Genomic DNA, 10,760 nt, shown 5'->3' with positions numbered 1-10,760 from the left:
TTGTTAATTTCACGGTTCATGGTGCGATTTTCATGGCGTTTTTTGATTCAGAGATTCTGGCAGAAATATTGCACGAAAGAAAAACTAGAGAGCGATGAGGAATACGAGTTTGACATGCTCACTGGAGCGGCTCGAACAAGGGAACAAAGGAGGGCGGGAGGCTGGAGGCAGAGATAGAACAGGTGAGCATGAGCAGAGACGACCTGAGTGCAAAGGTCAGGAGGTCAAAGATATACAAACGTCGTTTCTTGGGGGTTCTGCCATCTTGGTTTCCAGGAGCAGGATGTGACCATATTTGGAGGAGAGGATAGACCATAGACTGGACCATAAATGGACGTAGTACCCATGACCTCACCCGAACTCAACCTAACTTCTTTCTTTCTTTCTTTCTTTCTTTCTTTCCTTCTTTCATTCTTCTATTCCTTTTTCCTTTTATTCCTTTCTGCTTTCTTTCCTTCATTCCTTTTTTTTTCCTTCTGTCGTTCATTCTTTCTTTCATTCTTTTCTGTTCTTTCTTTCCTTCCGTCCTTTTTCTGTTCATTCCTTTGTTTTTTTTCTCTCTGTCATTCCTTCTTTCTTTCATTTCTTTGTTTTTTTTCTTTCTGTCGTTCCTTCTTTCTTTCCTTCTTTTCCTTTCTTTTCTGTTCTTTCTTTCATTCCTTTCTTCTGTTCTTCTTTCCTGCTGTCCTTCTTTCTTTATTTCTTTCTTTTTTCATTCCTTCTTTCTTTCCTGCTGTCCTCTCTTTCTTTGTTTCTTTATTTCATTCCTTTGTTTCTTTCTTTCCTTTCTGTTCTTGTTTCTTTCTCTCTTTCACTCCTTATTTCTTTCCTTCTTTTCCTTTTTTTCTGTTATTTCTTTCTCTCTTTCATTCCTTTTTCCTTCCTTCTTTCTTTCTTCCTTCTTTCCTTTCTTCCTCCTTTCCTTCCTTCCTTCTTTCCTTCCTTTCTTCTTTCCTTCAAGCCTTCCTCCCTTCCTTCCTTCTTTCTTTCCTTCCGTCTTTCTTCCTCCTTTCCTTCCTTCCTTCTTTCCTTCTTTCTTTTCTTCCTTCCTTCTATCTTTCTTTCCTTCCTTCCTTCCAGCCTTCCTCCCTTCCTTACTTCTTTCTTCTTTCTTTCCTTCCTTCCTCCCTTCCTTATTTCTTCCTCCTTTCCTTATTTCATTCCTTCCATCCTTCTTTCTTTCTTTCTTTCTTTCTTTCTTTCTTTCTTTCTTTCTTTCTTTCTTTCTTTCTTTCTTTCTTTCTTTCTTTCTTTCTTTCTTTCTTTCTTTCTTTCTTTCTTTCTTTCTTTCTTTCTTTCTTTCTCTCTTTGTTCTTTGCATGTTTCCTTCTCTTATCCTGTCCTTTCCTTCTCTCATTCCTTCCCCATTTATCCTCCTCTTTTTCTTTCTTCTGGTCTCCCTCTCTTCTCTCTTTTCTTAGACCTTTCTGGAGTCCCTGAGCTCCCTTGTCTTGTAACTTCTGTGGAGCTAGTGTGAGGTAAAGAGGCGGGCCTTTAGCCTCCTCGTTAACAGCTACAGTGTTCCTTCCTGTCAATCAAGTCAGACACGCCCTTATTTGGGCAAAACTAGTAAGTTTAATATCTTGGAAAATAACGAGTCATAATAATCCACCCCTCGTTCAGTGTGTGCTGAGAGAGAAATGAGCTCTTCAGACCTAAACTGTTTTTTGAACCAGGCTGTAAACATGTTCATTTCTGCTGTAAAGATCGTCTTCTTTGAATGGGTGTGTATGTGGCTTCCTGTGTTTCTGCAGCCAGCCTCTAGTGGACGCTCGAGGAACTGCATGTTCGTGTTTTCCCTCTGAGCTGCAGACCGACCTGACAAAGATTGTTTGTGTTCAAAGAACATCTCTCTCTGTAACGTGTGAAAGAAATCAAAAAACCTTTGACCAAAGTTTCCAAAGAAGAGATTCAAATCATCCACCGCCTCCTCCACATGTCTCTCCATCCCAGTCCTTCCTCTTTCTCTCTCTCCTTCATCCTCTGTGATCCCTCCATCTGTCCTTTGTCTTTCCCTCCTCCCTCCGCTCTGTGCCAGCGGTCAGACCAGCTGAGCCCCCGTCTATCCGCTGATCCTCCACGCCACAGAGGAGCCTCGACACAAACAGAGCCCCTCCAGCAGGAAGCCGGATCCCCAAATCTTCTCCACTTACTCTCCTTATGTCCCCCTCCTTTCTCTCCCTCCCTCTCTCTCTCTCTCTCTCTCTCTCTCTCTCTCTCTCTCTCTCTCTCTCTCTCTCTCTCTCTCTCTCTCTCTCTCTCTCTCTCTCTCTCTCTCTCTCTCTCTCCCTCTCTCTCTCTCTCTCTCTCTCTCTCTCTCTCACGTCGTGGTGAAGTCAGAGTCAAACATCCACAGCTGCTTGTGTGGCTTCAGTTCAGTTTAATGTAGAGGACTTTAAAGGCCTCAGACTGCTGCTCATGGATCTTACAGGGGTGGCTTAACCTCTATCTGAGCTTTCAACCCCCCTGAGGTTCTGCAGCTCCAACCTGGCTCTACGTCTATGGAGTTTAAAGTCCCACAGGAAGCTGATGCACCAACAAAATCCCTGTACTACGACACTACGATCTGGGAAAACGACATCCTAACCCTCTGCATGTCCGGTTTATTCTGCATGAAAAGACCGACTTTCTCTCTGACTGTAGAACCTCAAATAAAAGCAGGTCTCAAATAAAGGCCTGGTCCTTTAACTGGTGTGTGGGTGTGGCTTCATGTGAGCCCGTCGGCAGGAAGAGGTGAAAGCATGAACTCTGTTAAGGTGCTGGACTTCCTGGCAGCACTCCTTCTGTTCAGAGCTAATAACTGTAGTCACGGGTATTGGCCAATCAGGATCAAGTATTTGAAGCAGCAAGTTGATTAGTACGAAAGTCAGGTAATAAGCTGACTGTAAAACCTCAAATAAAAGCAGGTCTCAAATAAAGGCCTGGTCCTTTAACTGGTGTGGGTGTGGCTGCATGTGAGCACCTGCAGTGACAGGCTCACTGGACAGACAGTCAGTTCACGGCACTCTGAAATGCATCTTCATCTTTGATGACGAGGAGTTGATCCAAACTTCCTAAATGTGTCTGATGTTTCACCAAACTGGATTAAATCAAGCTGTAGACGGTAACCACGGCAACAACGTCAAACATCAAATATTAAACAGACGTCCCCCCGGTTGTGTCTTTGTCACTGACGCACACCGGGGGGTAAAAATCCTCAATGAAGATGAGACAGATGCATGGAGGTGAGGAGAGCTGGTTCATAAAGCACACCTGCTGCAGGTAGAGACCAAGCTAACACTGAGCCCCTCAGATAAGAACTCAGCCTGTCACAGGAAGTCATCACGCCATCTTTAAAGACACACAGCACAGGGGGAAACATGGATTCAACATGTCTTTACTCTTTCTTTCCTTCTTTCTTTCTTTCTTTCTTTCTTTCTTTCTTTCTTTCTTTCTTTCTTTCTTTCTTTCTTTCTTTCTTTCTTTCTTTCTTTCTTTCTTTCTTTCTTTCTTTCCTTCTTTCTTTCTTTCTTCTTTCTTTCTTTCTTTCTTTCTTTCCTTCTTTCTTTCTTTCTTTCTTTCTTTCATTTCTTCTTTCTTTCTTTCCTTCTTTGTCTCTTTCTTTCTTTCTTTCTTTTCTTCTTTATTTCTTTCTTTCATTCCTTTTACCCTTCTTTCCTTCTTCCTCTCTTTACTTCTCTCTTTCTTTCTTTCTTTCTTTCTTCTTCCTTTTTTCTTTCCTTCTTTCTCTTTCTTCTTTCTTTCTTTATTTCTTCTTTCTCTCTTTCTTTCCGTCTTTCTTTCTTTCTTTCCTTCTTTCATTCCTTCTTTCTTTCTCTCTCTTTCTCTTTCTTTCTTTCATTCATTTTTTCTTTCCTTCTTTCTTTATTTCTTTCTTTGCTTCTTTCTTTCTTTCTCTTTCTTCTTTCATTCTTTCTTTCTTTCTCTCTTTCTTTCTTTCCTTCTTTCATTCATTCTTTCCTTCTTTCATTCCTTCTTTCTTTCTTTCTTTCTCTTTCTTTCTTTCTTCTTTCTTTCTTTCCTTCTTTCATTCATTCTTTCCTTCTTTCATTCCTTCTTTCTTTCTTTCTCTCTTTCTCTTTCTTTCTTTCTTTCTCTCTTTCTCTTTCTTTCTTTCTTTCTTTCTTTCTTTCTTTCTTTCTTTCTTTCTTTTTTCTTATTTCTTTCTCTTTTTCCTTTTTCTTTCTGTCTCTCATTCTTTTTCTACCTTTCTTTCTCTCACCCGTTGTTCTTTCCAAGTTTTGCCCAAATAAGGGCGTGTCTGACTTGATTGACAGGAAGGAACCCTGTAGTTTGGCATTTCCAATATGGCGCCCAGCAGTTGGCCTCATAACAGGATTCAGAAACAGTTGAGTGACGTCACGGAGACTGCAGGAGGTCGTGTTTTAGGTTTTGTAGGTTGGACATGAGGAGATGATGGCGCAGCATTTTCCCAGCTGTTGCTTGCTTTAGCGGACGTCTCTGGTCTGTTTTGGTTTTTATGAAGTTTTTAGTCTAACAGGGAACAGTTTGGGGGGTCAGGTCTCCACACATTGAGCCCTCGTTTCACGTACACGAATGTGAGCAGATTTGTTGTCACCTGCAGAGTCAGGACCAATCAATTCTGGGGAAATTTTAAACTTTAATACAAAACTTGGCTTCTGCAACCATCTCATTATGTGTGTGTGTGTGTGTGTGTGTGTGTGTGTGTGTGTGTGTGTGTGTGTGTGTGTGTGTGTGTGTGTGTGTGTGTGTGTGTGTGTGTGTGTGTGGTTAATAAGAGACTTGGCATTTAGCAGCCTGATATCTGACTGGTTTGGATAATTACACCGGGGGGAGGGACGGCAGGAGCGGGGACTTTATCGGCGCGTGGGAGTCACAGCGATTTTCTTTTTTTTTTTAACATTTCCTTCTTTTTATTTATTTATTTATTTTTAAGCCTCTTCTCTTAAACGTCTGCCAATTCACCTCTGAGTAATTTTATCATCCCAAAGTTATTATAGTCTGAGCTGCAGAGAGGGGAGCGAGGAGGAGGAGGAGTATTCATAGCTTTGTGTTCTTGAAAAACACCTGCAGTCATTTCCACGCAGAGACACAGAGACAATATGATGAAGAGGAGGAGGGATGAAGAAGAGATGAAGAATGACAGGAAGTGACAGAATAGTGCATGAATCTGATGAAGATGTAGAAGCTTTCAGGACGTTTCTATCAAACTATTCCAAACAGAAACCCTCTGATGGTCTCTGCAGCTTACACGACGACCTGTCTGTTTGGGATTAAACATTTGTGCACATGTGCAGAATATGAGGCAGACTTCCTGAAACTCTGTCACGCTGTGATGACAGTGATGACAGCTTTTAGTCTTTAAATCAACGCAACGTGTCAACAAAGGAGCGACAAACATACTGAAGAGTAGAAAGAGTATGAAGCAGCTTTGTTACGTGCACGAAGATTGCACCGGTCCGTCTCTGATCCGTCACAGCTCCTGATCTGATAGGTTTCTATTCTAGTCAATGTGTTAACTTCCACTGGATCCGCTCTGGATCATATACAAAGACTTGTATTCATGCCGGATGCTGGAGCACGACGCATCAATCTCAACAGAGCAGATGGAGCGGGACAGGAAGTCAGGTTTCACCAAAACAAAATGAAAACATCCGGTTAATTTTCAGAATAAAACACTCTGAGAGGAGGGAGGGAGGGAGGGAGGGAGGTAAATAAATGGGTGAGGATTATGAGACAAAAGCTGGGAAAAGTGTGAGCATAGAAAGTTGGACAGGAGAGGAGGGGAATGAAAAGGGAGGGAAGAGGAAGAGTTCCATCTCTTCTTTCCTACATTGCTTCCTCTCTCACTCCTTCCTCTCTTTCTCCCTTCCTCCTTCCCCCACCCTACCTGTATCCTGTTTTCCTCCATCATCTTTTTCTTTCTCCTCCTTCCTGTGTTGAAAAATAAAGCTCATGCTGAAGAACCAAAAAACCTGCAGTTCCTCGAGTGTCCACTTGAGGCAGACTCCAGAAGTGAGTCAGACCCCATTAGACTCTGTGTTAAATGTTACTTTTTAAGGCCTGGTGCAAAAAAAGAAGGTTCTGTCTTTATGGTTCATAAATTTAATCGCAAAAAATAAACAATAGGTGATTTTTAAAAATATTTCTTGAACATTTTGATGATTTTAAGATATTTATAATGAAAACATCCGGTTAATTTTCAGAATAAAAGACTCTAAGAGGAGGGAGGGAAGGAGAGAGGAGGGAGGTAAATAAATGGGTGAGGATTATGAGACAAAAGCTGGGAAAGTGTGAGCATAGAAAGTTGGACAGGAGAGGAGGGGAATGAAAAGGAAGGGAAGAGGAAGAGTTCCATCTCTTCTTTCTTACATTGCTACCTTTCTCCCTCACTTTCCCTACCTTGCTTCCTCTCTCACTCCTTACTCCCTTTCTCCCTTCCTCCTTTCCTTCAACTTCATCCCTAGTTTCCCCCACCCTACCTTTATCCTGTTTTCCTCCATCATCTTTTTCTTCCTCCTCCTTCTGGTGTTGAAAAATAAAGCTCATGCTGAAGCACTAAAAAACCTGCAGTTCCTCGAGTGTCCACTTGAGGCTGACTCCAGAAGTGAGTCAGACCCCATTAGACTCTGTGTTAAATGTTACTTTTTAAGGCCTGGTGCAAAAAAACAAGGTTCTGTCTTTATGGTTCATAAATTTAATCACAAAAAATAAACAAAAAGTTATTTTTAAAAAATATTTCTTGAACATTTTGATGATTTTAAGATATTTATAATGAAAACATCCGGTTAATTTTCAGAATAAAACACTCTGTGTTATCACCAGATCGTATTTCACTTAACTACAACAACAAACCAAAGTCATGATGAGCGGAGCCAGGCCTGGAGTCAACAGGTCAGAGGTTTTCAGAGGACCAGAAAGACAACATGGATGAGGAGAGGAGGAGGAGGAGAATCCTTGATTCAGGGATTACCACAGGGAAAACCTCGGTCACATGACTCCAGCTGTCTGGAGGTCCTGAAAAAACAACCTGTGGGTTTTGACGGACGAGAGAGCACGGAGCCGGACCGGACACAGATCTGGTGGAAGTCCTGGGTAACTCTGTCGATGTTCGTACCGTGTTGTGGTTTGTCTCGGCTCCTCTTGTGTTTTAACGACCCTTGCTGTCTCTTGTCTTAACACGACTTTCAGCCCCAATAATTCAAATGATTGACTGTAATACTGACAACAAAACCTCAAATAAAAGCAGGTCTCAAATAAAGGCCTGGTCCTTTTACTCGCAGGGATGTGGCTGCATGTGAGCCTGTCAACAGGAAGTGGTGACAGCATGAACTCTATTGGACTTCCTGCAGACTGATTTGATGTGACGTGTGTGTTCCTGGCAGCACTCTCTCTATTCAGAGGTAATAACTGTTGTCACGGGTATCAACCAATCAGGATTGAGTATTTGAAGCAGCTAGGTGATCGGAGACATACCGGACACGGATCTGGTGGAAGTCCGATGTTAGACTTGTGCAGAAATGCATCTCGATGTCTGTCAGAGTGACACATTTAAGAGTGTGAAATCACAACACAAGAAAATGTTTCAGGATAATCTCTGGAACCATTAAAGTTTGGGACTTTATTGACTTTTGTCAGGATGGAGAACCGGTCCAAACATCAGCCTGTTCCTCTTGTAGTGTGAACCTCCAGATTGAGTGTGGTGTGAGTCTGCAAACGAGAGCCAGAGAGGGTTGGACAAGGAAGCCGAAGCAAACTTGGACGATGTCTCTTGGAGTGGAATATTGAAAATCTGACAGGGCGATGAGCGAGAGGACAGATATGAGGCAGCTGCAGGCAGGTTGGGATGCTCATCAGCTGCTCGTCATGCAGGTGTTTATATATGAAATAATCCAGAGGAGCCTCTGCAGGAGGACGCGCAGACTCCCCGGCACAGACACAGATGATTATTCCTCTGTCAGTAAATCTTCTTCTGACTCTCTGAGGAGTTGAACGGTTCAGATTCAGTTCAGCTCCAGAGAACTTTGACTCCTCCCTCAGTCACGTGTGGACGCAGAGCTCCGTCTGCTCCCTTCATTACGGGCTAATGTAAGAGTGGTTGTGTGCCTGTTAGCAGATAACAGGCGGACTCCGTTAAAAGCTGGGTTGGAGTGAGGGGGGCAATCAAATGGAGAGCAGTAATCACTGGAATCCCATCAGAGCTGCTGCTCCTGGAAAACAATTTCCCTGCAGTGTTGCAGTCTGGGTAAATGGCGGCCCCTCTCCTCGCTGACACGTGTGATTAACAGAAGATGTCTGAGGATTGACACGTCTGTTTTTTTCACCTCCTCTTCGCCGTCTCCGAGCATTAACGTTAGCATCGCCACTTTTGGGCGACGAGTCCTCCCCTCCCCCCCGCTCCTCTTTCTTCACAGTTAAAGTGCTGACAGCTCAGGGAATTATAACTCTGTGCACATAATGACTGTAACCTTCTATACAATGCACACACACACACTGCTCACTGTATTATGAGACTCTGCATGAAGTGAGAACTATTTTCACTGTAATTGTGCAGAAACTGTTTCCTGGTTTTCAGATAAAATTAGCATCAACGCTGCGCTGCTGAAAGAAGTGGGTGTGGTGGAATGACCTGGGGGTTTCTTACTGAACAGGAAGTTAAAGCAGGGACTGAGATGGAGTTAAATAAAGAGGAGGAAGGGAAATTAATTCTACCCTGTACCTGTACGGGAGGATACAGGAAGACAAAGAGGAGAAACTGTGGATGTGCACTCATGTTTGGTCTCCTCCACAGTCTGAATCAGAAGAGATGCAGCTCCTGTAACATCGCTAACTGGTTCAGAAGTGACCATGTCACTCAGGACCAATCATTCAATCTTTATTTGTATAGTGCTTTTACAAACAGAGCAGGTCTAGACCACTCTATGTCAAATTATGAACAGAGACCCAACACCAAAACAGGATCAGACTCAGTCTGACCCCACCTTAATCCACCATGAGCATTACACCTCACAGTATTTAGCTAGTTACAGTGGAGAGGACAAACTTCCTTTAACAGGCAGAAACCTCCAGCAGGACCAGACTCATGTTAGACACACAGTCTCCTGTATGCATCCCAGTTCACCTTCTACCTTCTGTGGGGTGTTCAGTCCGGGTCAAGGTGTCAGACCCTGACCAGGGGTGTGTCCATGCCGTAGTCGTCTTTCAAGCTAGGTTCTGAATTTAGCATCAAGTTCAGCCTCTCAGTTTTAACCTCATCATCCACGCTGTGATCTGATTGGGCGGGGATGCTGTCATAATGAGGCGCTGCACTGATTGGCTGCCTGAATGTTGTCAGATGCAGATGAATGCAGAGGCGGAAAATCACCAAAACAAACTTGGCGAGCGCTCCAGAAGAACCCGAGCCAGAACACTACACATAAGATCCAGAGCAAAGACCCAACATCAAGACCGGATCAGATCCAGTCCCATCTTCCAGACAGGACTCAGTCTGACCCCACCTTAATCCACCATGAGCATTGCACCTCACAGTATTTAGCAAGTTACAGTGGCAAGGACAAACTTCCTTTAACAGGCAGAAACCTCCAGCAGGACCAGACTCATGTTAGACACACATCTGCTGAGACCATGTTGGAGAGAGGGATAGAGGAGAATAAGAGAGAGAGATGATAGTGATGAGACGAGTAGTAGAAGCTGTAGCCGCTGGAGTCCAGCACGTCCGTATCAGCTGGAGGACGTCTACGGCAGCTCAGAGGGACCACTCCCCTCTAAATGATTACTTGCATGCAGTTAGTTATATTTGGCGGTATGGCTCTGTTCTAGGAGCTCTCTGCCCTTCCACTTGTTTACATGGAATGCCAAACCCTGAGGCGAGGAGAGCACACACCCCTTCTCTTTCATGTAGCAGGGAGAGCATCAACAAAGACCCTGTCATTCCATGTGTTTACATGGAATGCCAAACCCTGAGGCAGGGAGAGTACACCTCCTTTCTCTTTCATTTGGCGAGGAGAGCATCGGCGAAGACTTTATGGGATAGCTTGAGGTGGGGAGAGCACACCTCCCCCTCTCTTTCTTTTTTTTCTTGTCAATCACTCAATCTTTATTTCTTTTTTTCATAGTTTCTTTTTTTCTTGACATTTTGTAACAAACATCTCCATGGACTTGTGAGTGCTTGTCATCTCTACATTCACAACACAGGTTTTTAAAACCATCATTCCAAAAGCACAAATATACTAACTGAAAGAAATAACAACAAAAAATAAAAGGAACCTCTCCTCTCTTTAATGTACATATATTTAAAACCAAGGCAGGGAGAGCAGCAGCAAAGACCCCCGAGGTACAGAGCAGAGCGAGCATCAGTGACGACACATATGACACCGGTAAAATCAGACACAGCAGATAAAGGAGGAGCTGGGGTTCGAAGGGGGGTTGGAAAGCAGTTAGCAGGGAGAGCAGGAAGAGAAGGCAGGCAGAGCAGTTTAGATGAATCATGCTTCTTATAATTCATTTTGTATATTTCGTTTTCTTTTTAAATAAGACTTCCTTTTTAACTTTACTCTTCATTCACAAAACACAGAGAGCAATCGTCTAAGTCTCCTCTGTAGTGAAGGTCGACAGTCTGGGGAAGTTTTGACGTTGACCAGCTGGTAGTGGCTGACAGAGCAGCTGATGTTTTGTGGGCAGAGTTCTACTTCATGGTCCTCCCTGAAGTAACGCTTTGCTGAATCTTTGGATGAAAGGGTGGAGCAGAAGAGAGGCGGTGAGGGGAGCTCGGGACGGTT

The sequence above is a fragment of the Notolabrus celidotus genome, chromosome 16, assembly GCF_009762535.1.
Source record: "Notolabrus celidotus isolate fNotCel1 chromosome 16, fNotCel1.pri, whole genome shotgun sequence".
Taxonomy (NCBI): domain Eukaryota; kingdom Metazoa; phylum Chordata; class Actinopteri; order Labriformes; family Labridae; genus Notolabrus; species Notolabrus celidotus.
Note: the sequence above shows the minus strand (reverse complement) of the source record.